This window comes from Nannobrachium achirus (assembly GCF_963921795.1).
Source record: "Nannobrachium achirus genome assembly, chromosome: 14".
NCBI classification, from domain to species: Eukaryota; Metazoa; Chordata; class Actinopteri; order Myctophiformes; family Myctophidae; genus Nannobrachium; species Nannobrachium achirus.
This window is the reverse complement of record NC_137821.1, coordinates 18,849,665-18,855,664: the sequence shown is the minus strand read 5'-3', so window position 1 is coordinate 18,855,664 and position 6,000 is coordinate 18,849,665.

Here is a 6,000-nt window from a genome sequence, read left to right as displayed (position 1 = left end):
TGTCACACGGCAACACCGTCATTGGTAACGACCACACCATGGTAACCTACAACGCCGCCAACAATCCCAACGCACACGTAATGAGCCCCAGTGATGGTAGTGACTCAAACCAAGACACAACCCCTGCTGTGTCTTTCCACCAGTCGTGGGAGCTCGCTTGGAAACAGCCCTGATCCCGTGACCTGCCACTGTGACTCTTTAAGACGGGACTGGGTCGCGGGAGATTTCAATTGGGTCGTCAAAACATTCTAAGCGTTACGCTTACAAGAAGGCTGACCGTAGTTCTCTTCCAATGGCATTAGTTGGTTAGTTTTATCACTGCACATGCAGTCTCCAGGTACTTTTTGAAGGATTTGTGAAGAGGAAATATATATTTTTTCACCTTTTCTTTACCTTGCATTGTTACATTGTATATTAAATACAACAGATATTTAATTGTTGCTCAGGTATTTGAATTGTTTTCATATTAAAGGTTATGCTAGAACCATGCGATTATTGAGTTATTGTCTGTCCTGTATCATAACTCTCTCTCTCTCAAAGGGATTGTTCCTGCTCCTCCCTATTTCAGTTTTTTGTTCTTTCGCTTATCCTCTGTATTTTTTACTTGTTCTCAACACCCCCCCCCCCCCCCCCCCCCCTCTCTCTCACACATGCACGCACACACACACACACACACACACACACACACACACACACACACACACACACACACACACACACACACACACACACACACACACACACACACACACACACAGGCTGGACATGTTGAAAGGTTTTGATACAGCACCATAATGGATCAATATTGACCTTGGTAGCTCAGCTCATCTCCTCTCTGATTACTTTTGTCCAGAACTGACCTGTTGATGGGAAGAACTGAGGGACTGTGTGTGTGTGTGTGTGTGTGTGTGTGTGTGTGTGTGTGTGTGTGTGTGTGTGTGTGTGTGTGTGCGTGCGTGCGTGCGTGCGTGCGTGCGTGCGTGCGTGCGTGCGTGCGTGCGTGCGTGCGTGCGTGCGTGCGTGCGTGCGTGCGTGCGTGCGTCAGTGTGTGTAGGGTATAAGCTTGTGCTTACATGTTTGATGGAAATGTGCACGATTTTGCAGACGCTAATAGGCACACCCTCCATCAGCACTAACAGGTGGGAATTTGACAAATGTATTCCAGTGTATATACTGTGTGAGCCAATTAGACAAATCTGACCTGAATGTTCCAGTCCATATACTATAGTATCCCTGAACCTTTGATTCTGTGAATAAAAATGTATATATTTGAATATTTCACTACGGTATATGATATCGTCACTGTCGGGCAGAAATCTTGTACGTTTCAAAATAGTATGCTCTTTTGTAAATTAAAGCTCTAGTTTACTTCATCATACAAGAGTGTTGCACAAAAGTAGTGAAAATAGCAGATCTACAAGCGCACAACACTCTGCTACTTTAAAATCAATCAATTAATTTCTTTTTTTAATCACGCAGAATCAAGGGATTTATGGTTGATTCACCAGGATCCTGGATTGCTTGATTCTTTAAATCATTTATATACATATTTTTGTAAATCTCTATGGGAAAATGTTTTAGTGGCACCAGTAAACCATGCCCGCTGCTATGCCCTATACTGTAGATCAAAGGACAGATATGCACTGCTGTTCAAAGACTAGACCGTGTCCTTTCTGTCTTCATGTCCATACATATTATCTCATGTCATTAAGTCAGTGGTTGGTTTTCCTTGTGGCCCACTGTGATAATGGTGTGTACTGTATGTGTGAACAGACACTGCACTACTCTTTGTCCTTGCGCATTGTACAAAGGTACAATTGTACTGTGGGCAACAACAAAAAAAGTGTAAAGCTCTATATTCTGATAGTAATTATTGCTATAGTGTTTTTTCATGCAGTAACATTTTCACTTGGGTTGTCATTTTCATCCAATCAGGAGTGAGTACCAAAGAGCAAACGCTCTATAGCAATGATTACTATCAGAATATAGAGCCACTTTAACACTTATTTGAACAAAAGAAAATCACTTACTGCACCTTTAATGTTTGTGTGTTTGTGAATGTGTATTCGTGTATGCCTGTGTGTGTGTGTGTGTGTGTGTGTGTGTGTGTGTGTGTGTGTGTGTGTGTGTGTGTGTGTGTGTGTGTGTGTGTGTGTGTGTGTGTGTGTGTGTGTGTGTGTGTGTGTGTGTGCGCGTGCGTGCGTGCGTGCGTGCGTGCGTGCGTGCGTGCTTGTGTGATAACAGTTAACAATGGCCTTTCATGTATAGCCCCTCCTCCTGTAAGCCCCCTTTGACCATAAGTCCAACAACTTGTCTGGTACAATCTGTCTGCCCTGCATGCTTTCTTTTTCTCAGTCTCTTTCTCTCCCTCCTGCACCTCCCACCTTGTGCTGTGCTTTGTTGTAAAACAAAACAACTATTCTATTTGATGTGTCTAGTGTCAAATGATATATAGCATTCTTGAAATCAAGACACAATATAGGATATAAACTGGATATAAATAAATATAGTACAGTCTCTCAGAAAAAGGCCACATTTTGCCACCTCCGAAGACTTTGTAGTACGAAGTTTGATAAGGCTCAGACTTACGACAAACTCTTGTGTCAAAACGTGTTAGAGGGTTTGGAAGATCAATATTTACACACTACTACCACCTACGTGCTACATCAGGCCTGCAGCTCCAGTAGTATTTGTTTGGTGGTAACAATTAAGAGTGAACAGTTCATTTCTGGTGTGACTGGTGTACCTGATTGATGACCCTGTGGATGGAGTGGTCCTGCATGTCTGTCAGCTCAGTCACACGCACACGTACATGCACGATAAGTGCAGGCTCAGGCTTCCTACTACAAACTCTTGTGTCAAAACGTGTGAGAGGATTTGGAAGATCAATATTTACACACTACTACCCACGGTAGAGTTTATTCTTCACCTTACGTGACGTTTCGAGCTGTATAGGCATATTTTCTTTAGGGATGTCTGTAGAAGCGCCACGTGGCTCAAAGTGTCACTTGAGGTGAAGGATAAACTGTACTCAAAGAAGTTTCTCCTAGTGAGAATTATCTTCCTTTCTTCATTATCTTTTTATGTGATTTTTTTCAGCATGTTGTGCCTCGCTAGATGTGCGCATGGGGCCTTCGCTTTTGTAAGCCGTATACGATTTGGATGAGTCACTTCCTCTGTCCTCAAGGTTCAAGGGTGTTCGTCACATACGCGTGCAATACAATATACTGTAGGTACATCTGGAGGAAAAAAACAATTACATAAAAACAATCACATGGAGATTAGCAGGTCTAAAATTATCCTGAACGTATAGCCTACTACTGTAGGCTTATTCAGGGAGAGAGAGAGAGCGAGAGCGAGAGAGAGCGAGAGAGAGAGAGAGAGAGAAAGAAAGAAAGAAAGCTCCTGTTGCTGCTTCTCTCTCCCTCTCTCTGTCTCTCTCTGTCTCTCATTTGCCACCCTTTTCTCCCTCATTATCTCTCCTGCCCCCTTAATTTCATTCTCTCCTCTCTCTCCCCCTCCCTCTCTCTACTCTACTTTCTGTGTGTTCCCCATCGCTGGGAGGAAAAACAGCTTCTCTATTCATTCCACTGTGTAGACACAAGACTATGGTGTAAAACAATGGGGGGGCGGGGGGTCATTTTCATTCACAATGTTCTGCTCAAACGTACATCTTTCCCTTCCTCCAATAACTCTAGCATGAGTCAAACTTTAGCAAGGGGATGTCACATTGTGTGACCTGGCTTAGCACATGAGTGCGTATGAGGGGAGCAGTCGGTAGAGCATTTATTATATCCACAGTTTTGCTCCCTGCTGAACAGGCACCCTGATCAACCTGTAGGAGTAACTTGTGCAGCTACGAAGATTGCACTGGGGAGGATTTAACCCCATGCAGTCTCCATGGTGGTATTAGATACTTTAGAGACAATAAAACTGGCACATCCGCTGGACGGCAACAGTGGAATAGGCAATGTAAAAAAATAGAAGTCTGCACACTGAATAATAAAAAGCTCCCAATCAAGGCTTTATTATAGATTAACGTTTCGACACAAAGTCTTCTTCATAAGTATAGATTCCCCTGTGCCATACAGATGCCATGTTCAAGGTTCAAAGTTTCTTCGGTCGTGCATGCACAATACAGCTGCAAGGCAACATGGCAGGCAACAAAATTGTTTTCCTTCAAGATAAACCAGATAAGATAAACCACCAACTTGTATTGATCCCCAGAGGAAATTAATTCATGACAGAGCCTCCTCAACAGTGTGGACAAAAGAATACTGTCAGGTGGTAACAAGAGTGAACACTGAACAGTTCATTTCTGGTGTGACTGGGGAACCCGAAGACCCTCTGGATGGAGTGGCCGACTGGCCGTGCATTTCTGACAGTTCAGTCACACACACACACACGCACACACACGCACACACACGCACGCACACGCATGCACACGCACGCACACGCACGCGCGAGTGCACACACACACACGCACAGACGCGCGCGCACACACACACACACACACACACACACACACACACACACACACACACACACACACACACACAGACACAGACACAGACACGACAAGTACATAAACAGCATCAGATCAGTCAATTTTATCCAAGGACGGTGGGGGTGTGTGGGGAGGCATGTGCATTCTTTTACCTTGGCTTCGTGCAGCCTGGCTACACCAGAGTTGGTGATGTAACTCTTTTGGCATCCTGGGGTTGGCACACTTGGCACAGTGTGCCCAACATGGCTTCCTTCTGGTAGAAAGCGGTGGATTTAATATGGGAATAGACAAGTGTAGGGAAATCAATCACTTCTTTTCGGAGACTGTCTCAGAACAGGGAGAAATCAAAAGAAAGGAAAGTTGTGTGAAAGCTAAAAGTCAGTGGGAAAGAGTGGATGAAAGAGGGTGTAATAGGCCTGCAGGAATATAGGTCAAAGTCAGAACCGTATTCTAGGTCATTTGAGGCGATGAAGGCAAACTGTACCCGCTATAGTGTTCATGTGTACACTGCATGAATTCTGGCTGACTGATTAAACAATTGATCTGTGGTTAGAAAAGATCATTGATAGCCCAATAAAATGTTAGCCACTGCTGTAAATTAAGCTAGTTTGTGCGCATCCTTTTAGTCATTGACACAATCTCTGTTATCTTGCGCCGATAAGAGAACAAACAAGAGTTGAGAAATGTCCGCTTGTGTGTGTATGTGCATTGCAAGCATGCTTCTTTGCAAATACCATGGCAATATAAAGTGTGCGTATATTTTATGTGTGTCTTTGGGTGCACAGTGTGCTTGTGTGTCTTCTTCACGTCTACACTGTGCGTGTGTGTGTGTGTGTGCGGTGTGCGTTTCTATGTTTGTGTGAGTCACGGATTCCAGAAGATGAAAAGCATTGTTGCCTTTCTTTGTGAAGCAGACAATAGACTACAGACACAAAGAACCATTTTAATAGACTGTAATATTATCCCTTCCTTTCCTCCACCTTTAACTTACTCTTTCATTTTGTACTCCACCACCACTAGTCTCTGTCACTCACAATAGTTTGTCTCAGCTACCTCTAAAAACACATGGACAATGTGTGTAGTAGATTACAGAAGAAAATAAAAATACAGCAGATCATCCCTATACAAATTAAAATCAAAATTCAGCTATATTTGACATCTGAAAGATGTCAAATAGGCCTATCCAACTTTGATCTGTCAGAATAAAGATTGTTGCTGGTTCCAATCACCAGCACTGACATCATTATCAAAAATACTAAATTGCCCTTGGAGGAAAAACTAAAACAAAAACATTTTGCACAAAAAACTCAGGCAGTTTCAAAGACTGGCACTGACACGAAACAATATAAATTATTTTGTCCTTGCACAAATAGTGTAGGCCTAATTATTTATTAATTAGGTCTATATTTAAAAGTTCCTCCACGAATAATTAAACTAAAAGAAAGAATACAGAGAAACAAATATCTTTTCAGCTCTCAAGGCCCTTGAGAACT